This window comes from Globicephala melas, chromosome 18 (genome assembly GCF_963455315.2).
Source record: "Globicephala melas chromosome 18, mGloMel1.2, whole genome shotgun sequence".
NCBI lineage: Eukaryota > Metazoa > Chordata > Mammalia > Artiodactyla > Delphinidae > Globicephala > Globicephala melas.
The window spans coordinates 6,541,473-6,566,418 of NC_083331.1; the positions used below are offsets into that span (position 1 = coordinate 6,541,473).

The 24,946-nt window shown below is 48.1% G+C and overlaps 1 long non-coding RNA gene across 1 annotated transcript in view; it reads left to right on the plus strand.

Moving 5' to 3' along the window:
* The window catches only part of LOC115866755 (uncharacterized), a 105,957-nt gene that overhangs the window by 52,002 nt on the left and 29,009 nt on the right, over positions 1–24,946 (plus strand). The window contains exon 3 of the long non-coding RNA XR_009559706.1: positions 1,956–2,035. This is a non-coding gene — a long non-coding RNA (uncharacterized lncRNA). The remainder of the gene's footprint in view (positions 1–1,955; positions 2,036–24,946) is intronic.

Genomic DNA, 24,946 nt, shown 5'->3' on the forward strand with positions numbered 1-24,946 from the left:
TTACTGAGCATTTACTCTGGGCCACAAGGTGGGGGGTCCTTCCTGTGGGAGGCGATGGCGTGTGAAGACCCTGAAGAGGACGGTGCTCCCCCCGCCAACCCCACCATCCCTCTCTCCTCGAAGTGTGGTCCGAGGATGGCAGCGTCAGCATCACCTGGGGGGAGCGTGTTCGAAATGCAGGCTCTCAGGCCCCCAGCCCCTCTGAGTCAGAGTCTGCCTTCTAACCAGACCCGCAGGTGATTTGAAAGCAAGTTAACAATTGAGACGCACCGTTCCGCTCCTCCGAGGACCCGTGGAGGCTCCCATCTCCCCATCAGTGATGCTTTTTCTTGTGTCTGTCTGAACAAATAAATGTGCCTCAGCCCATACTTTTTTTTTTTCTTTTAAAGGCACAAGCCCAGATTCCTATTAATAAATGAATTCCCAGTGAGTGATTTCCAAAGCCAGAGGGGACACGGCATGGCTGAGCTCCAGGGGGAACGGGTGGCCACTGCAGCAAATGGCACCGTCCCCAGCACCGCCCAGGGTGTTTTATAAACGGCCAAGTCTATCCCCTTATTAAACAGCCGCCCCCGAGCCCCCAGCCATAGAAACACAAGGCCCGCATTTCCTGACGCTGTGGACTTGGACGGGGCCTCCTCTGCGACGGGGAAGCCAGTGGCAACGGGAGCCTGCAGGGACCCGGCTCTGTGCCCTGCTCTGAACACAGGCGTGTTGGAGGCCGATGGGGGTGTGCCCAGGATGGGGCCATCGGCCGGGCTGTGACAGGCCTCCGCTGGTCTCACGCTCCATCCAGGATAAAGCAGGCTTGAGCTTTACCAGCTCCCCTGGGTGACAGATTAGGTGTGACCCGTTGGACGGAGTGCTCGTCTCAGGCTGGCGGGGAGAAGGCTTCCGTGCCGGCCTCAGGGCTGGAGCTACTGTGCCTTAACCATCTGTCTACAGCGGTGGCATCGTCCTCACCTCCCACCTGTTCTACCAAAGAGTCAAGGACCCTAGGGACCGGATTTCAAACACTTCCCTGTGGCCCGGGCCACATCCAAAAGTTCTAAGGATGTCATCTAGTCCTGATACAGACTTGCTTGGTATGGGCCTCCTGCGGTTGCTATAATCAGTATTAGAATCAAGGCTAGAAGTCGTTGCTGAGAAGTGGCGGCGAGGCAGGAGGCTCGTCAACGAGCCCGTCAGCGTCAGATGCAGAAACTGCTGCGAAGAAAACTTCTTTGCTGAGTCCTCAGCCTCAAAGTGGTGACAGTGTTAACTCTCTCGCAAGGCTTTTCAGAGGAACAGAGGAGGAGGCATCAATGCAATTGCCTTGTGCGTATTAGGGATGTGGTAAATGCTTGTAGGATCTGGACCCTTCCTCTTTACCACTGAGTAGAACATGGAATAGGGAAAATCCATTTTGGAGTCAATCCCCAAGGCTCGGTTTCCGGCACACGACGTGGGTATCACGTGAAGGCGATTTGACCCAAAGGTATTAGTGTTCATGGCGGAGCTGTGCTGTGTTTACAGGGGGCCCTGATGCAAGGCAGAGGCTCAGCTCCGTCACAGCCTCATCAGGAGACAGTGGAAACTCAAACACTATGGATTCTTTCCTGCCAGGCTTTTTTTTTTTTTTTTTTTTTTTTTGGAGTATAGTCACTTTACAATGTTGTGTTAGTTTCTGTTGTACAGCAAAGTGAATCAGCTATACGTATACATATATCCCCTCTTTTCTGGATTTCCTTCCCATTTAGGTCACCACACAGAGCACTGAGGGGAGGGGGAGTTCCCTGTGCTATACGTAGGTTCTCATTAGTTATCTATTGTATACATAGTTGTGTATATATGTCAGTCCCGATCTCCCAATTCATCTCATTCCCTCATCCCCCCTTGGTATCCATACATTTGTTCTCTACATCTGTGTCTCTGTTTCTGCTTTGCAAATAAGTTCATCTGTATCATTTTTCTAGACTACTCAGCCATAAAAAGGAACGAAGTTGGGCCATTTGCAGAGACGTGGCTGGACCTAGAGACTGTCATGCAGAGTGAGGTAAGTCAGAAAGAGAAAAACAAATGCCGTAAAATACCGCTCATATGTGCAATCTGCCAGGCTTTTCTGGAACACCGAACCCCCTTGATCTGTCTACCTTCCCACCTGTGGGCTCACATAAGCCAGTAGAGGGCAACCTTCCCCACGGGAGGTGTTACCTAAGGCAGGGCCAGCTGTGTGGACAACTTGGGATTTTCCCGCGGGCAGGTTGGTACCACATCCTGACAGCCAGGCCTGTTCTGCTTTTTACAGGGGAACAGCTGCCTTCTTGTGCCCAGCCTCTCCCAACAGTGTGTCATCACAGGCCACTCCTGGGCCGCTAGGTTCTGTGTGGTGGTCAGAGGCAACCAGCGGCCCCGCTCAAGAGAATTTAATTCTCACCGTATGTGTAAGGGCCGACGCAGTAATTTTGCAAGCATTGTTTTAAGTATTTGGGAACGTTTTGTTCATTAGACAACCAAAGTGCTTAAAAAGAAAATTAAACATATTTTCATTATAAAAGCACTATGAAATGTCCAAGGGAATTTAATTAGCCAAAAGTTCTAAAGTCCTTTTGTAAACAATTACTTGAATTTAAGTAGATTTCTAAGTGAAATCATAAGATTTGTTAAGTTCGACTGAAAAGCTTGAGAAAACCTGGGTTTTACAATGCGTTACTTTAAAAAAAAATTGAACACTGTATTCATTTTTAACACCAAAGTCGCCTGCTTTGGTACTCAGTCTCCTTTCAGGACCACAAAAAACATGCAACAGCAAAGGTGCATAGGAGAAACCGGGTGATGTGTTTCCCCAGGGAAACATGATTTTTCTTACCTGTTCTGAGTCTTATTCTTTTCCCACTGGATCTGGTTTTGCCCTTTGAGGGAGAGAAGAAAAGTGTGAATTCAGTGTGTTGTCAGAGACGGACGATTTCACACGCTGAGCTCTATTTTTCTGCTAGAAAGTAATTCCTTCCTCCCTATCTCCTCCTAATAAATGATCTTCCATCTTGATTCTGTCTCCCTGAGATATCTCATCTACTTCTGGATCCGAAAGCTCTATGACTTCTCTTCCAAACACCGGTCCCCTGACTCAGATACTAGCCGTCCCTAGGATGGGATGCTGTCATCTCGAATTCAACACATCTCTGTGATCTCCTGTGCCTCCTTTTTCATGTCACCCGGCTCAGAACCTCAGGCATCTTTAATGTCTTTGCCGTGGACCACTTTTATTTAATAAGATCATTCGTTCTTAGAATTTCCTTACCACCGCCATTACCGTTAGAGGCCAAGTCCTTACTTCCAGACCACAAGAACTTTTTTTTGGAGGGAGGGGGATTTTTTTTGATTGATAAATAATTCACATCCCATTGAAATTCACTTGCTTAAAGTATACAGTTCTGTGTGTGGTTTTTACTATATCCTCAGATATGTACAAATATAACCACCACCCACCCCCAGAACACGTTCATCATCCCCCAGGGAAATCCTGAACAATGACTTTTGAATGAGCCGTATTGCTGCTGGTCTTTGCACTTAATTAAATACACCTAGAGGTGGTTTGAGGATTAAGCCATGTTCGGTTCAAATTCCGAGAGCGCCATGTTGTCCTTAGCCGAGGTGACTGTGGTGTCATGTCTCTGAACCCCAGCAATACGACATTACTATTTTTGTGGCCTTAATATTTCCCGTGCCCAGTTTTATCATCTGTAAAATAGGATAACAATGGTACAGTATGAGAATAAGATAAACTGGCATGATGTGAGCAATCAATGGACATAAGTTGTTATTTTATAAACTTCTCATCCAACCATATAACTTTAATGCATCTTCTTAGAATTTTAATTTTGAGATGACTGTAAATTCACATGCCATTGCAAGAAATCATGCAGAGAGATTACTCAGTTTTCCCCAGTGATACCATCTTGAAAAACGATTGTCCAAATCACCACCAGAAAATTGACATTGATGCGCACAAGATACAGCATTTCTGCCATGACAAGGATGCTTCCCGTTGCCCTTTCATAGCCCCCCACTCACTCCTTAGCCCCTGGAAATTCTGAATCTGCTCTCTGTTTTATCATTTCAATCATGTTAAGTCAATGCGACCATAGGGTGGTTGGGATTGACTTTCTTCACTCAGCGCAGTTCCCTTGAGTTCCATCCAAGCTGCCGTTTGTAGACGCTGGGTTCACTTTCCTTGCCGAATAGCGCCCTTCGCTGTGGATGGACCACACGTTGTTTGACCATCTGCCCCAGAAGCTTTCCAGATTTTCACCATGACAATAATGCGTATTTATTCAGACTTCACTGCTGAGAAAGAACTCTTTCGTAGATCTCACCTGTCCAATACAATAGCCCTGGGAGACAGACCAGGCCATGTTAGCCTCACTTTGTAGTGAGAAAACGGATTTGCCCAGTGTCACATAGGTTGTGCATGACAGAGCTGTCCCTCAGATCACCCGAATAAATACCCTGTGCTTTTTTTCACCATATCACTCTGCTTCCTTTATAAACTCATTCATTCAACAAACGTTTCCAGAGTGCCTGAGCTCCAGGAACACAAAAATGACAAGACACTGTCCTTACAGAGCGTATGTTAGAGGGCAGTCAGGAATTCAGATAACAAAATAACAACCCAGAAAGGTAATGACTGTGATGCCCAAGGTGGGAAAAGAGAAGATGTGTTTGAATATGTGTTTGGGGGCAGCCTCACCAGGTCCCTGCACGTTGTGGGCATGGGAGCTGGTGACAGTATCATGCAGTTGAAGGCAGTGGTATGTGTGTGCTGCTGTATAGAAGGTTCCACTGAAATTTCCCATGGAGTGTGACAGTTCCCTGAAGGTCATTGGCTGAGGACAGATGCAGGCTGGGGCCAGATATGCTAATTTCTGTGACTATGCGAGTCCCCAGAATAAGCAGAGCCTTGTACGCAGAGACCCAGAGAAATACAACTTTCCTCGGGTGGCTTCCGCAAGAGGAGGAGAGACGTTCGCATTTGCCGAGAGACCCGGACCTCAGACCCTGGAGAAAAAGGGACCCTAAGGAAAGCACTGGGTCCACACAGGAAACGAGCCCCAGGGCTTCTCAGACCCACACCGCGTCTCCAGGACAGCACACAGCAGTGGAATTCCCGCCACCAGTTTCAGAAATGACGCTGAGAGCAAGCCTGTCTTCACAAAGCTAGTCATCGTGTTGGGGAGACAGACCAACAGACACACGCGGCGTACCCAGTGTGACGGGTGCCATTCCAGGGCCCACAGGGTGAGCGCTGAGGACATGGGACAGCCCAGCAGAACGGTGCTGCAGGGCAGGCGGGACATTTGCAGGAATGTGGGAAGAGTTAAGAGCTAAGGCATAGCACCCCTCATCGAGTTTGTTGCCCACGGCCTCCCACCCCGTTCCTATCCGGGCAACACTAAAGAGAAAGCAAGAGCCCTGGATTTCTCAGCTGGGCAGGACCAGCTACTTCAGGTCACAGCCCTGCCCTCGGGGGCTTATTCTCCACAGTTATTGGCCGGCCTCGGAAGCATCCTTCCTCTGCTGCAAGAAAGGGCTCTTGTTCGCTGCTGAATGGCTTCGTCAGCCTGCTTCCTGCCCACATCAGCTTGGAAGCCCAGAGGCTTCTTTTCGTTTTTGAACCACCTCCGCCCCATTAAGTTCAAACTGATGACGCCGCCGTCAATTCAAACCTTATAAACATGGTATGGGTTTCCCCGGAATCAGGAGTTTATAAAAGTCACACTCACAAATATTTTGAGATGGGTCCCTGTCTGGCTTGGGATTAGATTTAGGATGCTGTAGGGTAACACCCTTAAGAGCCTTAGAAGTCCTTTGACCAGCTGAGAGGTCTCGGAGACATGCCATTAAATATTCCTGAAATCGTAAAAGAGAACCACATCCTTGAGAGGACCCTTTTTTTTTTTTAAATTTATTTATTTATGGCTGCGTTGGGTCTTCGTTGCTGCGTGCAGCCTTTCTCTAGTTGCAGCGAGGGGGGCTACTCTTCGTTGCGGTGCGCGGGCTTCTCATTGTGGTGGCTTTTGTTGCAGAGCGTGGGCTCTAGGCACGTGGGCTTCAGTAGTTGTGGCTCACGGGCTCAGTAGTCGTGGCTCACGGGCTCTAGAGCGCAGGCTCAGTAGTTGTGGCGCACGGGCTTTGTTGCTCCGCGGCATGTGGGATCTTCCCAGACCAGGGCTCGAACCCGTGTCCCCTGCATTGGCAGGTGGATTCCTAACCACTGGGCCACCAGGGAAGCCCGAGAGGAACTTTTACCCTAAGGCCGTCTTACTTTGAGAACAACTTGCCTCTGGAAAGGCTGGGAGTGTGAAGCAGTTTAATTTTGAACCCAGAAAATCCTGGCTTCTTTATATATTCTCTAAATTATATTTGAAAACTGAAAAATTCTTCTTCTAGTTCATTTCTCTTTATCTGTCCCTTATCTGCTGAAAGAAATCAGTTGACACTTTCAACCTTCTGCCCAAAACTTTCTTGGCCAAATCGCTATCCATTAGCTATGGCTGGTTTTATTTTCCACATTTCCACACTTGTCACAGTTGAGCAGGTGACAGCTTTGCTAAACTTCCCACCACTACATCACACGGATTTTTTTTCCTCCAGCTTCCGATAGCAATTTCCTCTCTGCTTTTACAGTCCCGACAACGATCTTCCTAAAACTCTTTTAAGCCAGTGCCGTACGGTTTACGTTTTTAAATGTCAACACGCCATTCCTGGTACCAGTTTCCATTCTGGTTATCTGTCGCTGTGTAGCACACTGCCCGAAAACCTGGTGCCGTAAAACAGCAATATTTTCTTATCTCTCACGGTGCTGTGGGTTGACTGGTCCCAGGTGAGCGGTGCTCATGGGGGTCTTTCCTGTGATCGCAGGCAGATGTTGCTGGGGGCTAACGTCGAGGATGTGAGACCAGAGAAGAAGGTCAGGGTTAGACCGTGAAAGATCAGTGTGCCTGGTTAAGGAATTTTAACTTTAAAACATAGTCAGTAGGGATTCCTGGAAGAATTCTGAGCAAGGAAGTGAGGTTATTAGCCCTTTCCTAAGAAAATAATGAGAAGCCGAGTGGGAGTGGAGGGAGGGAGAGGCCGGAGAGGCGCAGGTTGTTAGAAGGCCTGGGGGTGGGCAGAGGCGGTGGGGTGGGGGGAGAGATGAAGTTTAAGGGTAAAAGTGATGTCCAGGCTCGTCTGCTTCTCTCCATCAGTCCTGGCAGCTTCTGCTGGGGGCTGCACCCAAGTTCTCCTCTTCAAGCCTCTAGGAGTGTGCTCAGGGTGGAGAGTGCTTCCAGAGGGCACTTCGTGGGGCTCAAAGACCACGCTACCCCCGTGTCCTTGTCACGGGCTGAACTTAACTCACGCCCTCTGCTGTCATCTCACTTGTCAGCTTGATTCCAACTTTTGACGACTCTTTCCTCCCCGAGATACTCTCTTCCTTGCATGCCGTGTCCAAGACACCCCATTCTCCTTCTTCTTCTGCCCCCTGCCTGCTTCTTCTCTGTCTCTCTGCGGATGTGGCATCCTCTACTTGGCTATTCCATGTCAGAGCCCCTCAAGCTCATCCCTGGGCTCTCCTTACCCTTGTCTTGGAAACTTGACTCTGAACTCAAACGACTTCCAGTACTTCTTTGCTCTCATGACTCTTGTAACAGTTAGGATTGGGTTTGACTGTAGATGAGAGAAAACTCCAAGTATCAGTAGCCTAAATGCTATAAAAGTATTTCTTTTCAGGGATCTAGTCTTCTTGTCGCTCTGCCATCCTCAACCTAGGACTTTTACCTCATGGTCCAAGATGACTTCTTGGGTTCCAGCCATCACAACCACATTTCTGTCAGCAGGCAGGAATAAGTCAGGAGAAAGGACACACCCTTTCCTTTAAGGATACTTGACAGAAGTCATACCTGGCACTGCTTATACTTCATTGGTTAAAGTTTAGTCAGGTGACCACCCTGGCTCAAGGGAGGTTTGGAAATGTATGGCCAGCTAAAAATTAGATGTTCTAAAACTAAAGAAGAAGGAGTAAGTGGATGGACAGCAGGTTCCAGCTAGTCTTTGCTACATCTCCCAGATACATACCTCCAAGCCAGACTTTTCTATAGCCCCTGCCACTTTGGTACTCAAATCTCAGGACCAAATATCCAAGACTGAACTCATGATCTCTCTCAAATGTGTTCCACTTCTGGTATTTCCTTTCTCGGTGAAGGGCACCCCAGTCTCTCCAGCCGTGCAAGCCAGACACCTAGGCGCCGTCGCTGGCTCCTAGGATGGGTAGCGTTAATCGTTCACGGTTCATCCTTGCCGTGGCTTCCCTGGGCAGAGTCCGATCCGCTGGCCCACTGCCTTTGGGCTTTGCCGTTCGGCATCCTGGGGCTGGTGGTATATGAGCAGACACTTATTAGGCCTTGTCCAGCCAGAGGCTTGAAATGTGCTTCTGTGTTTTGGCCTGGCCTCTTGCCCTTCTGACATCCACCGTGGAAGAGCTTGGCCCCAGGTAACTGCAGATTCTAGAATGAGAAATACACGGATTGCCTGCAACCCGAAGCAGAAATGCCCCCAACCAACCTGCAGACCTATAACAAGAAAAATGAGTATTGTAACCACTGAGAATTTGGGGTTGTTCGTTATCCAGCATTACAGTGGAAAACCACTGTAACTGTGTGTTATTCTACTGCAGTGGAAACCTAATTAGTAGAGTTACCTTGTACTTCCATATCTGCTCCTCCATTTAGTCCTGTCAGTTTATCTCGGTAATATCTCTAGAATCTCATCACATCTCTCCAGCTCCAGGACCACCATTACCTTAGCCCAAGCTATGGCCACTTTGCCTGGGCCACTGCAAAGCCTCCCGCCTGGTCCCACACCTCTGCTCTGGCCCCTTGGCGTACAGCTCTCCACCCTGCAGCCAGACACCCTTTGGAAAAGGTCAATCTTAGTTATTTCTTTATTTGCTTGTTTGCTTGGTTTAGGTCACGCCTTGCGGCTTGCAGGACCTTAACTCCCTGACCAGGGATCAAACCTGGGCCCACGGCAGTGAAAGCGCCTTGTCGTAACCGCTGCACCGGCAGGGAATTCCCGCCAGTCTCATTTTACAGAGGGATGGGGCTCTCCGCTTTCTTGTCCCAGGCGATTCTTTTATTCTCATTCATTTACAGATAACAGGGGGTTTCCCTATCCACGGGGCCACTGTTCCCCATACCCAGGTTACTATTTCACCATTATCTCTTGGGGGAAGAACTTTTTTAAAGTTTATTTTATTGAAGTATAGTTGATTTACAATGTTGTGTTAATTTCTTCTATACAGCAGGGTGACTCAGTTATACATATATGTGTGTGTGTGTATATATATGTTCTTTTTCACATTCTTTTCTATTATGGTTTATAACAGGGTGTTGAATATAGTTCCTGGTGCTCCGCAGTAGGACCTCGTTGTGTTTCCATTCTCTATATAATAGTTTGCATCTGCTAATCCCAAACTCCCAATCCTTCCCTCCCCCACCCCCCTCCCCCATGGCAACCACAGGTCTGTTCTCTACGTCTGTGAGCCTGTTTCTGATTCATAGGTAGGTTCATTTGTGTCATATTTTAGATTCCACATATAAGTGATACCATATGGTATATGTCTGACTTACTTCACTTCGTATGATAATCTCTAGGTCCATCCATGTTGCTACAGATGGCATTATTTCATTCTGCGTTATGGCTGAGTGATATTCCATGGTATGTATGTACCACGTCTTCTTTAGCCATTCATCTGTCAGTGGACACTTAGGTTGCTTCCATGTCCTGGCTATTGTAAATGGTGCTGCTATGAACATTGGGGTGCATGTATCTTTTTGAATTAGAGTTTTCTCCAGATGTATGCCCAGGAGTGGGATTGCAGGCTCATGTGGCAACTCTATTTTTAGTTTTTTGAGGAACCTCCATACTGTTTTCCATAGTGGCTGCACCAATTTACATTCTCTTGGGGGGGAGAACTTACATGTGTCACGAGCCTTTGAACCGAGGGCGACAGTCTGAGTGGGCTGAACAAAGGATGATGTCACCCTTGCTGGGCTCATGATGAGGGGAGAGCGGGCTGTGAGGAAGATGACCCCTCAGCCCAGGCCGCCTCCTGGCAGCGTGCTTTCCCGGGTGTAGACAGGCTGCCACGTGGGCTAGGGTCCCACCCGGCCCTCTGGCGCTTCTGGGGCAGAGGTTGGGCAGTCCGTCCATGCCCTTCTCTCTGCGTGGTTCCTACAGGCTGGCCAGTCCTTCTGGCCTCGTGCGCACGGTCCCCACCCACCCCCGCCCCCATACCGTCCAGGTTATGATCTACTCACTTTGGATGAACTTCATCCCCCGATCTCTTCGGGACTTTGCCTTTTGGTTCACTGGACGCTCTGCTCTTACAAATCAGAGCTCTGGCTCTCGCAGCTATTATCTCTGGACTGGAAGCCAGTGGCCAAACCTTGACCCCGTGTTTGTCTTTGCCATCCAGGAAAGCACAGTTTTACTCCTCCCCAGGAAGAGCCGTGCTGATTTAGGAGTGCAGAAAAGAAAAGCACAGGAAGACATGAAGCTATTTGAAACATATTTCAATGCATGATAACGTCACTGTCTGTCTCCACTTAAAACTACTCAATAGCTTCCTGCTGATCTTAACACAAAGAATAAAATCTTAAACATGGCCCAAAGAGCCTAAGTGGTCTGGCTTTGGCCTTCCTCTCCAGCTAACCGTCCACTCCAGCCCCTCCAGCCTGCTGTCTGTACCTTGGGAGAGCCACGTTCCCTCCCCCGTTGAGGCCTCCTTCCTCTGGGAAGCCCCTCTAGACGCCCGCAGTCCCTGTGACAAACTCCCGTAGCCTCACTCCTTTAATTTCAGGAACTTCTTTCGTTTGCTGGATTATTTGGTTGCCCTCTCTCTCTCCCTGATTCTCTGAGCTGTGAGAGAACTGGCACGTAGTTGTCTTTTTCGTCACTATTTTCATTCTTTTCTGGCTGCGCCATACGGCTTGCGGGGTCTTAGTTCCCCGACCAGGGATCGAACCGGGCCCCCCCTGCAATGGAAGCTCGGAGTCCTTAGCACTGGACCGCCGGGGAATTCATTATTTTCATTCTTCAGTGAATGAGTGAATGGGATAGATGGATAAATGGATGGATGCAGGGATGGTAGTTACTGGTTAAAGACAATCGTGCAACTCTGGGTCCTAATCCAGATTGGTCTATCAGAGTATCAGGGAGCAGACACAGCCTGATGAATGGTCGGAGTATATATAGCTGCCTATTTGAAATAGAAAAATTAAGTCCTCCCAAATCACCTGGTCCCACCTCCTGGAAATTTTACCAGTCAGGGTTATTCCTTTGTGCTGGTCCTCAAGAAACTTGTACTAAAATTCCAATAGTTCTAGGAGAGTTCAGTCCTCACGAGCTGTATTTTAGGCAGCAGAATTCACGGCTGAGCCCTGGAGACCAGGGAGAAAGAGGATGGGGAAAGAAGAGAAAGGGGGAGGTGGGGAGGGAGACACACCGTGAGTGAGGCCCTGAGACGGAGTCAAGCCCGCGAAGGCGTCATCAGCGTCACACATTTGCCAAGATCCCACCCTTTTATGCTTCACCATCCAGCAAAAAGTCATTTCGCTGTTTTGAGTTTTTCCCCCGAGGCACAAGGATACAAAAACAAACCAGGGAAACTTCTTTAGAGGTAATTGGAAGCACATGGATATGAGATGTTTAGCATTTGAATATATCCTCTTGGAAAACTCACTCATTCATCCATTTACTCATTAAAGAAATACTATTGTCAATCACGTGCCTGGCCCCGGGGAAACTGGAAATAGAGAAAGAACCAAACAGACTGCGTTTCTACCCCCATAGGATAGAGGGAACTTCCCACAAGGGCTTTTAGAGAAAAAGACATGCGTTCTTCTGGGTCCACCCAGACTACCCTGGGCTTGTAACTGCCTGGGAGCCATGGGACAGGGGGGATCTGGGGAAGGTTGGGAACTGGATGACATTGTTGAGAGGCACGAGAGCATCGAAAGGGAAAGGAAAGAATATTCTCTTTTCCCATCTTTGTAAATCTTTGGTGCCAGGACCTGGGCAGATGAGGGGAGAGAGGGATGTGGTTAGAAGCTGGACTCCAGGAAGTGTCACCAGTGTGGTTTGAATTACGCTAATGGCCTGATGCCAGCCTGTAGCTTTGAAGCTTTGCTGCAAATAGAGGAAAGATGTCTGATCTGCAAAGGAGAGTTTAACTGGCTGGTGATGCGAGAATCAGATCTGCGGCATCTTATTTCACTTTACTTATTTCCTTTTGTTCCCGGTATTCAATTTCTACCCTTCTGCAGTTACGTAAGAGCTGGACTCTTCATGTTCCAGCATCCTGCCCTTAATGAAATTCCTTCTCTTCCTTTTCTTACTTTTCTTACACATTCTTCCCCCCAGGCCGTTACAGAGGGCACGTACAAAATACAGCGATTCTGCGATTTCAATAAAAAGCCATGTAATCTCTTCCTAAAGCACCGCTCTGCTTTGGAAAAGTCAGTATTCCTCCATTGGCAATTTCCCATAATGTGGTTAGTTTAACAAAATTTGAAAAAGCCAAAATGTTGTGAGAACAATTGCATTCTTCCAAATTCTCCTTAATTTCCTACCCTCCAGTGTTTCTTAAACTGTTTCACGTCTTACCTCATTGTTGGCTAAGGGAGAAGGTCAAAAAAAGCTGGCCTTGAACCATTTCAGAAGAAAGGGTGTATCAGTCAGGGTGGCTTGGTTGTAAGGGATAGAAACTTTCCGTGAGTGAGCCCAAGTGGAAAAGGCATGGACGGAGGGTGTGGGGCTTGTTAGCAGAGGGACGGGAGGGCGCCTAGGCAACAAAAGGAGCAGATGTCCCCCGTAGAGGCCCAAAGCAAGCGGTCCCTTCCCATCCCACACGCAGCTGGACAATCATGAGGATGGTGGGGACGCAGCTGCAAGAAGAGGTTCTCCTGTTCGGAGAAGGTGCCTGGGCTGAGGGCTTGAGTGTGCTTAATGGGCAGAATGCTCGTCTTCTTGCCCCACGGTGCGGGGCCCCGTTCTGGACTCCCCTGCTTGGCAAAAAGGGAAAGCTTTCAGCAGAGCTGTCTACAAGAGCTGTATGCACTTCCTCCCCAATGGAGCTTCCAGCCACCCGTCTCTGCCCTGGAACTGTGCATGGCTGGATTCCCCACAGCCTCCATACTGCCAACTCCAGTGGACTTTCTGGTCCTCCTGTTGTTCTACTGGACACTATTCCCTCGGCATCTCTGATACGCCCCGTCCTTGCCCTGTCCTTGCCCCGTCCTGCGCTGGCCTCTCCTTCGTGCTCTTCTGCCAGCTTCTCCTCCTCCTCTGGCCCCCTAGTTGTGGGAGTTGCTCAAGGCTTGGCGCTGGGCCCTCTTCTAGTCTCTGTGTTCTCCCGTTAAGCAGGTCCATCAGTAACATTCCCGCTTAGGGGTGCCCCGGGCACCTCAGTCTTAACATACAAAACATTTATTTTCCCACAGTTGTGGAGGCAGGAAGTGCAAGGTCAAGGTGTCCGTAGGGCTGGTTTCCTGCCCCCCCCACCCCGTTTGCAGACGCCTTCTCCCTTTGTCTTCATGTGGCCTCTTCTCTGTGTGCACGCGCGAATCGCAGACATCTCTCCCTGTGTGTCCTAATCCCTCTTCATATAAGGACAGCAGTCATCTTGGATTAGGGCTCCAGCCTAGAGACTTCAGTTTAGCTTTAATCACCTCTTTGAAGACCCTATGTGTGTACAGTCGCACTGTGGTCCTGGGGGTTAGGACTTCAACGTAGGAATTTGGGAATGGACACAATTCAGCCAAAACACGGTATTTTTATGACCTTATTTTATTTTATGGGAATTGATGCTGCCTGCCTTAAACACAACACAATTTTAATGAACCCCACTTGGACAATAATTTTTCATGACCATTTGAACACTGATTACAGACTTAATTGGATACATTTTCTAAACAATTTAAACTAAAATTATAGTCTTACCATGACTGACCGTTTGAAACTTTCAGTATTTTCATTTTAAATTCTAGAGCGGACGGCTTACGTACCACAGTATGTTAGTTTTAACAACTACATGGTTTTACACTATAGAAAGGCTACAGACACACTGAAGATGGCTTTGACAATCTGGTGATATCGCCTGCATCTTCACTAGGACACAGTTTAAAGGTTGTACCCAGTACTCGAAGGTTTCCTCTGAGGCTCCTTCCTTCCTGCTCCCATGGAGCTTGTCTCGTGTTTCCACTGCCTCCTCAACTGTGCCCAGCTTGCAGAATACTGTATGTGTTCCAGTCTGGATTGTGGGTTAATCAAACAAAGACTGTGTATCCACACGTCTTTCCATCCCTCGGCATCTAGCGAAGGTGCCCCCTAGCAGGTGTTATGGTTTGAATTGTGTCCCCCACAGATTTGTGTGTTGAAGCCCTAACTGCTGGTCCCTCAAAATGTGACCTTTTTTTGGGAACAGGGTCATTACAGATGTAACTGGTTCAGATGAGGTCCTACTGGAGTAGGTTGGGTGGGTCCCTGACACAATATGACTGGTGCCCTTATAAAAAGAGAAGTTTAGACACGGACATAAGATAAGGACAGACATTGGGACTCTGTTACAAGCCACGGGACATCTGGGCCGGAGGCATGGAACAGATTCTCCCTCCAGCCAACCCTGCTGAATGCTTGAACTTGGACTTCTAGCCTCCAGAACCGTGAGGTAATCTCTGTGTTTAAGGCACCCAGTTTGTGGTACTATGTTATGGCAGCTCTAGAAAGTTGAAAAAGTGAGTATCAATAAACACAGTGAAAAGGAGCCTTATTAAAAGTGTACTGGGGGAATTCCCTGGCAGTCCAGTGGTTAGGACTCAGAGCTTTCACTGCCTAGGGCATGGGTTCAATCCCCGGTCCGGGAACTAGGATCCTGCATGCCACGCCAAAAAAAAAGTGTACCCAGTACAGCATAAATTAACACAGCATTGTAAATCAACTATGCTTCAATAAAAGTTTTTTAAAAAGAAGAAAAGAAAAAAAGTGTACCCAGACAATAGGCATCACTGGGCCATTTGGGTCCCCTTCCTAGAAATACTTGTTGACTTGATTCTCTTTGGTTTCTTTGTCCCTTTTGTGCTCTCTCTCCTCCTGACAAGGCTGCATGGGCTCTTTTTTTTTTTTTTTAACATCTTTATTGGGGTATAATTGCTTTACAATGGTGTGTTAGTTTCTGCTTTATAACAAAGTGAATCAGTTATACATATACATATGTTCCCATATCTCTTCCCTCTTGCGTCTCCCTCCCTCCCACCCTCCCTATCCCACCCCTGCAGGCGGTCACAAGAGCTGATCTCCCTGTGCTATGCGGCTGCTTCCCACTAGCTATCTAGAGGCATGGACATATATGCATGGGCTCTTAAGTGACGGGCAGGAGGCCTGTTTCTTGCACTGCACAGGGTGCCTCAATCTCTCTCCAACGAATCAAATATTCTTTGAGCGCCTCTGAGGCACATTTGCCTAGAGTAATGCACACCCAAAATAAAGGCTCAGATGAGAAGAGCTTTATGACCCAAGCTCACCAGCACAAACTTATTTGCAGACACATATTTTTAACCAGCTCAGCAGCTGTCCCTGGGCCGGGCACAAACTGTACAGCGATGCTGTGTTTCTGGCTTTCACATTTGTGTACGATCTTGGAGACCATTCTCGACTGTTTACAGCTACAGCTACATTTCTTACTTGGGAGCCCGTTGTGGGGATCCCCACAGCAGTTTTGGGGAACTGAGACAGAGAACCAATTTGCATTTGCACTCATGCACATACCCCCTCCTGTCAAGTGCTAGGTTCTGAGTGTTCTGTTGCTTAAAATTCAGGTGTCCTAGCAGCTAGGGGCCAGGATCCACAAAGCTGCCACCTTCACATTGATTTCTTTGTTCAGTAGGGATGCCTTGCCTCCCAATGCGTCCAGAAGAAAGAAAGCAGCTGAGATGGGTCCGTGAAAAAAAAAAGGGAAAAGGAAAGAGGAAAGGAGGGTCACATCTTTTGAGCCCTTACGTGTGTGAGTTCTGGGCAGATAGTAGCTCATTAAATCTCAACACTGATCGAACCACTGGGACACTGGGGATGGTACCTCTATTTCACATGGAGCGGTGGATGTTAGAGGAGTTAAACGATGTGCCCACACCCATTAGACTGGTTTATGGGGGCGCTGGGATTAAAAGCACATCTGTCTGACTCTTGGGCTTGTGTTTTTCCACATTACCGACAGAGGTTATGTCAAGGCTGGGCAGCTGGGTAGACAGTAAACAGAAAAGGAGGCTAAGGATTATTAACGGCTGTGAGTAGGTGTAAAACAGAGCTAAGAGTTTTAGGACAACCAAGGAACAGGTTGCTGAGCTCTCGTCCTATAAATAGGTCAAAGCAATTCATCAAGACGAAAAACGTTTTGAGAAATTTGCTACAAAGATCTTTTGTCAAAAATTAAAAAAAAGATCATGAAGAACCTAGGGGCAGGACAGGAATAAAGACGCAGACGTAGAGAATGGACTTGAGGACATGGGGAGGGGGAAGGGTAAGCTGGGACGAAGTGAGAGAGTGGCATGGACATATATACACTACCAAATGTAAAACAGCTAGTGGGAAACAGTTGCATAGCACAGGGAGATCAGCTCAGTGCTTTGTGACCACCTAGAGGGTGGGATAGGGAGGGTGGGAGGGAGGGAGATGCAAGAGGGAGGAGATATGGGAACATATGTATATGTATAGCTGATTCACTTTGTTATACAGCAGAAACTGACACACCATTGTAAAACAATTCTACTCCAAGAAAGATGTTAAAAAAAAAAAAAGATCTTTTTTCATTATGCTGTCAATGTAATGATGTATAAGGCCTTCCACCATTCAGGAACTGTCTAATCGCTCCCTTGGAAAGCGGGGCCGCGCTGGTGTGGGTTCAGCTGGGGATGTGTCTAGGGGTGTGGGCAGTGTTGGGAGGTGAGTGGCATTTACTAGAAGCAGGGCCTGGACACCAAGGAGATGCCAGGCCAGAGTCAGAAGGAACAGGCCAGTGCTGGGTCTCCAAGCCCCGTGAGGCTGGGCCCAAGGGGGTGTGTGTGTGTATGAAAGATGGAAGCAGTGCTTGAACGGGTCAAGAAGGTGGAAATAGAGTGCATCCGGGTCATTCCCGACCCAAAGGCCATCTGCTCCTGTGCTTTGTTTCTTTTTAAAGTAGCACCTGTGGCCTCTGGGGCGCACGTGTAAGGCACGCACGGAGAACAGGCAGGAGTCGTTTCCAACTGGCCGTTTTTGACATCCACCCTTGATTAGAAGTGAGAGCACAGTTGAGCTCCAGGAAGGCTCCCTGCGGGTGGTTCAAGTGATGGGATGTAGCCCCTGGACGCAGGGGACGCTGAGAACAGCTGGGACAAGTGGGCATAAAGCAGCTGAGGGTCTCCAGCCTTCCCATGCCCTGGGATGGCTGCAGACCTGCCTGGGACAGGACCTGGGAGCCAGAGCGGCCTGTTAGTCTGAAGAAGGGCCATGTGTGACGTCACACAGATGATGTCACCCTGCCCTAAGGGTTCTGTCTGGTCCGTCTCCCCAGGCTCAATGAGCAGACGCCCCCTGGCGCTGACTCCAGAGCCTGCGATGTGACCCAGCACGGGGACTGCTCTGTTCTCGGGGCCTGGTCGTCAGCCTCCGTGGGAATGTGTACTGAGACCCTGTCATGGACGCTCACCCATCAGGCCTGCGCTGCAGCCTGAGGCGTCGGCAGACAGGTTGGGTAACGGAATATAGGCAAGCTGTGTACTTTGTCCATGAAACAGGGCCCACACTCTAAGGGGGACCCGCCTTCTTGGAAAAGAATTCTTCTCCCCATCCCTCGGGGCCTGGCCTTGCCAGCTGCAGGGATTTCTTCTTCTTCTTCTTCTTCTTTTTTTTTTTTTGAAGCTTTATATCTGTTAGAAGTTCCAGAGTCAGGAGAATCACCACCAATATTACACAGGCTACCAGGAAACTGCTGACACTCGCACTGAGCAGAGATACCTGCCACACAGCTGCTCCCTTCCCACGGCACGGCTTCAGCCAGGTAGACCCTCCCTTTGGAAATCTTCGTCCAGATTTGACAGGAGCTGCGAGCCCGCCGTGGAGAGGTCAGCCACAGCCAGGGGCATTGCTCCCGTGCAGCTGGTGAACGTTGCCTGTCGGCACCAGCTGCAGGGATTTCTCTCCAGCGGTTAAAATACACAGTCCACACGTGCATGGCCAACCTTGGAGGAAAGGTGTCAGGAAGCAAGAGGCCACAGGATTTGAAGTCAAATGTTTCTGAGAGCAGCTCGGCTCTCTTGGCTTGGGAAGTAGCTTGTCTTTGAGTTTTAGAGTCTTAACTTTTGAATTGGAGGTCAACGTGGTGCTCACGTGGTGCAACCTCCACATTTTATGGCAAAGGAAACTGAGGACAAGTCCATCCGGGATCGCCATTGGATGGGAGAGCTGAGGCCCTAAGCCTACTCTGACCCTCGGGGCTGGGCTTCTCTGTCCCGTGAAGAGGACCAGTGGGGACACGGGGTCAGAGAAGCCCCAGGGGAGACAGATGTGCTCTGGATCTGGAATTAGAGGACCCAGGGAGACAGTTACATCGCAGGGGAAAGCAAGAGGGCGGGTGAAGGGGTAAGTGCATGAAGGACAGACATGAAGGGTATCTTCCCGGAGCCAGTGAGGGCACCAGGCTGATAGGTTTGGGGGGAAAGTGAGAAGTAAAGCTGGGTAGTGTATTGGTCAGAGCGAAGGATTGCAGAAACCAGGGTCCCTCCCAGCTAGTTAAAGCAGAAAGGACTTAATGGTATATATCACCTAGAGAATGGAACAGATAGACAAACAGGCTCTAAGCTGAGCCTCCAAGAGTGAGTCCCTTCCCCACGCGGAAGAACTGGGCTGCCGGGAGGGCTGAGGCCTCCGTCATGATCAGAAAGCTGCCACACTAAGATGCTGCCTGCAAACTAGAAGTCACTGCCTCCAAGCCAGAGCGCACGGCCCCTGTGCCATTTGTACCAGCAAAGCAGATGCTTTGTGCCCGGCTCCTCTTCCGACACACCCCAGCTGTGAATCAATCTCCCCGGGATGCCTCCGAGAGGAGGAACTTAAAACCGGACCTCTAGCTGCAAGAGAGTCAGGAGAATGGATCTTAGCTTTCACTTGTGCAGCTAATGCAAAAGGGTTTGGAATGAGTGTTGAATAAGCCAGTCCCCGGGATTCGCTGCAGGTGGAGAGCCCAGAGCCGCAGGAAGGAGACCTGTGCCAGGGAGCTGGGATTTTTGTGGTCAGAAGTGAGGAGTCATTGAGAAGTTCTGGGCCCCAGAAGCGTCATGAAAAAAGTGATTTTGAAAAGATTTATCTAAAAACATTATTCCAACCAGATTTGTCACCAGGAAATCTTAGGTAAAAAAGAAGATATAGGAGACGGTTGCTGTGATCTGCTAATAATCTCAGAGATAAAGAAGGCCTGGAGCAGGGACAGCAGGAGCAGAGAGGAAGAAAATAATAACTAACAGTAAATTGAGACTATTCAGTGACTGATGAGACAGGTAACAAAATGAACCACAAACTCTGTGAGCAGAGACTGTCTCACTTGTCCTTGAACTCTTAGTGCCTCCCCCAGTGCATGGCTTACAGTAGATGCCCAATGAATGGATCTCAGGTGAGCGAGAAAGACAAGTCAAGATGGTAAATGATCATCAAAAGGCAGGTGATTGAATAACTTTAAAACAGTGAGACAACAGATTTTGCTATTTTTCCCTCTTTTTTTTTTTTTTTTTTTTTTGCGGTACACGGGCCTCTCACTGTTGTGGCCTCTCCCGCTGCGGAGCACAGGCTCCGGACGCGCAAGTTCAATGGCCATGGCTCACAGGCCCAGCCGCTCCACGGCATGTGGGATCTTCCCGGACCGGGGCACGAACCCGTGTCCCCTGTATTGGCAGGCGGACTCCCAACCACTGCGCCACCAGGGAAGCACCTATTTTTCCCTCTGTGACCGGCAACTAGAAAAGCACTTTACACAGAGTGTGTGGGGGGAGAGACGGAGGGGTGGAGGAATATGGGAGAAAGTGAAAAATAGAGCTGATTCTCCGGCAGAAGTGAGGGACTAAGACGGTGCCTGAGTTGGGAGAATAATCCGACCCTGAGGGTCACCCCAGGTGGGAATGCACAGCACCCTCAGCCGGGCGGGGGGACACCAGCTCCAGACCCTCAGTGACGCATCAGCAGAGCGAGCAGGGGAAGCTTCTCCAACAGAGCCTGCACACCCCGCAGCTGAGTTTTCTTTCTTTTCCTTCCATCCCCCTCCCCCCCACCCATTTCCACAAACTCCACAACATCATACTTAGAGAACTAAAGTATAAATTTCTTAAAAAGCAAAGGACTGGACCCAGCTGAGAATCAAAGTGCTGACATCAGAAGAAAGACGGAGGTCATCTCAGTGACTGCACACGGAAAAGACACCAATGTTAAAGCAGAGAAGATAACACATCCGGCCCGTGAATGGTGAGAATCCAATAGAAGCACAGTTGGTGTCCCTGAAGCAGAGTATTGACAAGAGGACCAGAAGATGTCCTGAGAGATACGTATGAAAAATTTCCCAGGCAGAACTGAATCTGCAGGTTAAAAGCACACTCCACATTCTTGGAGATTTTGACACCGAAAGCTCTTTGCCAAGGCATAGCCTGGAGAAGCTGTTGAACTTGAGGCTTAAACAAAGAAATCTCCAGGCATCTAGAAAAACACAAATCAACTACAAGAGAGACAAATTAGACTGGCCTCAGAATTGTTCACAACAGTCAGAGCCTGAGAACATTGGAGCAATGTCTACCAAGTTCTGAAAGAACGTGCAGCCTGAGATCATTCCACCCCATCAAGGTGTCATTCAAACGTAAAGGTAACAGACAGACATCTTTAGGCAGTGCTGTGAATCTTCTTAAAAAGATATTTTACAATAACAACTTAACCCACTGATAGATGACTCATGATTTAAAACCATCAGGACTCGGGAAGCTTTGATGAAAGATTGGTAAGTGAATATGGAATCCATTTAAATGTAGAGTTAAAACTGAATAATTATGATACCACATAATTAGAGAGCAGTGTATGTGTTAGAAATATGGGAAGTATTAAAATAATCATAACTTAACAAAATTCAGAGGGGGTCAGACGGAAGAAGTAATACCTCTTTCATCTTTCAGAGAAAGGAATCAATTAGTATTGTCTGAAACTGAAACATAAAGTACTAAAGATAAATAGTAACCCCTTCTTTTTCTTCATAATCACTTTATTTAATCCTAGAGGGATATTTAGGAAACAACCCTCTGGTGGTGAAGAAACTTTTATGTGACAGTGATTCTTTGAGTTTCATTTCCATGTCTTTTGTTGAATGCAACTAAAATTCAAAACAGCTTCTGTTGTATGACCCCAAGTTTATAAAGCAGTTTTGCTTACGAACCGTCTCTGCTGTCAACATGAACAGAGAATACTCAGATCATGTTCTTATTTGTGCGTGATGGGCTTGGGGTGAAACTGAAGTGAAAACACTTTTCACCTCTTCATGTTTAAGACTCTGAATTCTTTATAATAAGCATTTTTTAAAATACAGAAACAGTGCATTTTATTTTATTATATAATTTATTACCGTAGAAAGGCTGGAGGGAAATCGCCAAGTCCCTTCTGGGGGTGTGTGAATGTGCGTGACAGTCAGTGGTGCAGCCCCACCTGCAGGAAACGTCCAGATTTCGGAGTTACGGGTGGGGTTTCTGAGCTTCCTCGCGTCGTGGCCCCGGCTCGCTTTGCAAGCCTCCACTTTCTCATTGCCTCCCTGTCAAAGTCAAGTCCTCCGTGCTCCAGCCACACCGAGCTACTCACAATTTCCTCGCCAGCGTGCCCGCTTTCATTTCTGGGCCTTTGCATTTCTGTTTGCTCTGCTTGCATCGCCCTCTGCCCATTTTCTCTGAAGCTCTGCCGGGCTCCTTTTCCTGGGTAAGGCCTACTCATGTGTTTGAAAAAAAGTTTTATTTTTCTTTTACTGTAAAATATATATAACATAGAATTTACCATTTTAATCATTCTTAAGCATACAAGCCGGGGCATTAAGTGCATTCACGATGTGCAGCCATCCCCACTGTCCACCTCCAGAGCTCTTTTCATCTTCCCAGACTGAGACTGTGTCCCCGCGTCCCCATCCTTGCCTTCCCCCAGCCTCTGGTCACTTCTGTTCTACTTTCCATCGCTATGATGCCTATTCAAGGTACTTCGTATAAGTGGAATCATACAATATTTGTCCTCTTGTGGCCTCTTATTTCACTTACAATAGTGTCTTCAAGGCTCATCCGTGTTGTAGCATGTGTCAGAATTTCCATCCTTTTTAAAGTTGAATAATAGTCCATTGTCTGACGATACCACATTTTGCTTTTCTATTCATCTGTTTGGGTAGTTGCCACCTTTTGGGTACTGTGAATAATGTTGCTGTGAACACTGATGTACAAATCCTTCTCATTTTTATGGATTCCACTTCGACATTATTTCTCCCCGTGGGTATCGCGGCTGGGATGCTGGGGGTCTGGCCTCGTGGTCTGGGAGCGGGTGGTGGTGGTGAGCATGCGCAAAGGCACGCAGGGAGGAGGGGGTCTAGGGCGATGCGGCGGGAGGGGCGCAGGGGCAGTACTACTCGGCGTGCGCAAGGTCTCCTAGAATCCAAAGCGGCTGGGACCCTTATTCCCCGTCTCCATCCTCTCGCCCGGTTTCCATTTCTACTTTAACTCCACTTACTGCAGTCTTTCCACCGTATTGTGTTCTCGGTATTTAAGTGGTTCTGGTTTTGGTCATTGGCAAGAATTAAGGAGACCATTCCGAGCCACGAGTGTTCTGATTTAGTTCAGCTGATGTGAGCAACCCAGGCGTCAATAGGAAAAAGTAAAAAATTAAAATAATGAAAACTCCCCCGGTGGTTCCGGCATGCAGCCAGGGTCGGCACCCAGCAGTGTATCCCTGCCATGTTCTTTTTGTTTCGAGCACAGCAATCGTGTACTTTCTACTTCCGTTCAACCCCCGTTCATTCCAGACCTTTCTAACACCATTCTCAGAGGTGTCTGACACTTACTAGATTTCTCCTTGATTTACATAGCCAAACACCCGGTTCTGCTCATGCTGTTTAAATTACAATGGGAGAGCTGACTTGTGGCCACAGTGATCTCTTCAGTGTCTTTTTTCCTTCCTCATCGGGATAATTTGTGACTACATAGTGATTTACTTGTGAGAGATCTGCACGCAGAATCTTCCTATTTTTTCTCCTTTTCGTAAGCTACTTCTTCATGATGTCTAGAACACACATGCGTGCTGGGCCCTCCATTTCCGACATAAAGCCCTCTGACAGCTCTGATGGGCGGTCAGATGAGTTCTTGGGCCAGTCAGTGCTAAAAATGTTTATTTTAAAATAATCCCTACAACCCTACAAAATAGGTATTATCCTTACTCTATATATGAAAAAACGGAAGCCCAAAGATTAAGTAACTGGACCTCGAAGCCAGGCCTGATTCCAAAGCCCTGCTGGTCTCGGGCATGGCATCCCGCAGTCTGAGGGCTGAATGGCAGTTATCAGTCAAAATGGAGATGTGTTCATCAAATTTTTAAAAACGCTTGAGAAACACTGGTGGAAGGTCGCACGCTAATTAGTGGAACTCAGTTAAGCAAAGCCCCGGAGAGAAAACCTCGTGATGCAGAAGCGGACCATGAGAAGGGCCAGGCTCCAGAACGCCGGAAAAGCCATCTTATCCAGCAGACAATTGAGAACGGAATAAATCCCCCTCTTTTATTATCACATGGAACATGTGGACAGTCTAAAAAGCAGCACCGATTAAAACCTTGAGGTTCCAGTTCCGTGTGTGGTCAGGCACTATTCCCCTCTAGATCCTGTTCCCTCCTTGTTATTTAAAAGGAGCAAAGTGTCTTCTACTACAACGTAGACTCCCCTTACACCAAAATAAGGCTTGAGAAATGTCTGTAGAAAATAAAAATCAGATACTGAACAATGTCTGAATGTGTAATAACTACACTCTAGAATCAGTTGAGTCTCTGCCTCAGACTCTTTTGGTTTTAAAACAAAGCACTTCCAGAGCCACGTTAAGAAATATATGTTTGTTTACCCAATTCCTTCCCCCCCCCCCCGCCGTGCCACGCGGCATGCAGTGGAAGTGCAGTCTTAACCACTGGATCACCAGGGAAGTCCCCCAGTTCCTTTTTTTATTGGTTGAATCAAAGGAGAGATTGACATCCCCTTTCCCCAAGTATTGATTTACCATGCCTACTGTATACTTCTTGAAAGTTGGCGTTTTGAAAAAGAAGCAGAATAAAAAAAATTGAAGGACATTTGATGTCATTGTCAAGGGCCACAAAATAATAAATGAAGTATGTTTTCATATTGTAGTACTGGCTTAAACTTCACCGAGACTTGGACGTTTATTTACTTTTGTCCACGAACTCTTTCGGAAGCCAGTCCCCACCCCATCCCCCGGTCTGTGAAAGGGCTTCACACACGCTGTATTCTTCCGAAGAAAGCGCGCTCGGAGCCGCAGAGGGGAGCCGCAGCCAACCACCCGCTGCCCACGTCCGAGAAGCCCACGCTGCTAGGTCAGGGAAACCGTGCCTAGGAGACAGCCAGCAGCCTGCAGTTTTGTTTCAACCACAAGTATAGGTTACACGTCCTTCTTCAAGCCCTCCTCCCACCCCTAGTCACTCTGTTTGGCTAACCAGTGGCTATATTGCAAAATAATAATGGGAAAAAAATTAAAGAGATGCCTGCAAGTTACCAGTAAGGATGGTGTGAAGGTACACAAAATTTTGGTTGATCACTTCTCTTTGGTTTCGGTAACAGAGAAGAAAAAAA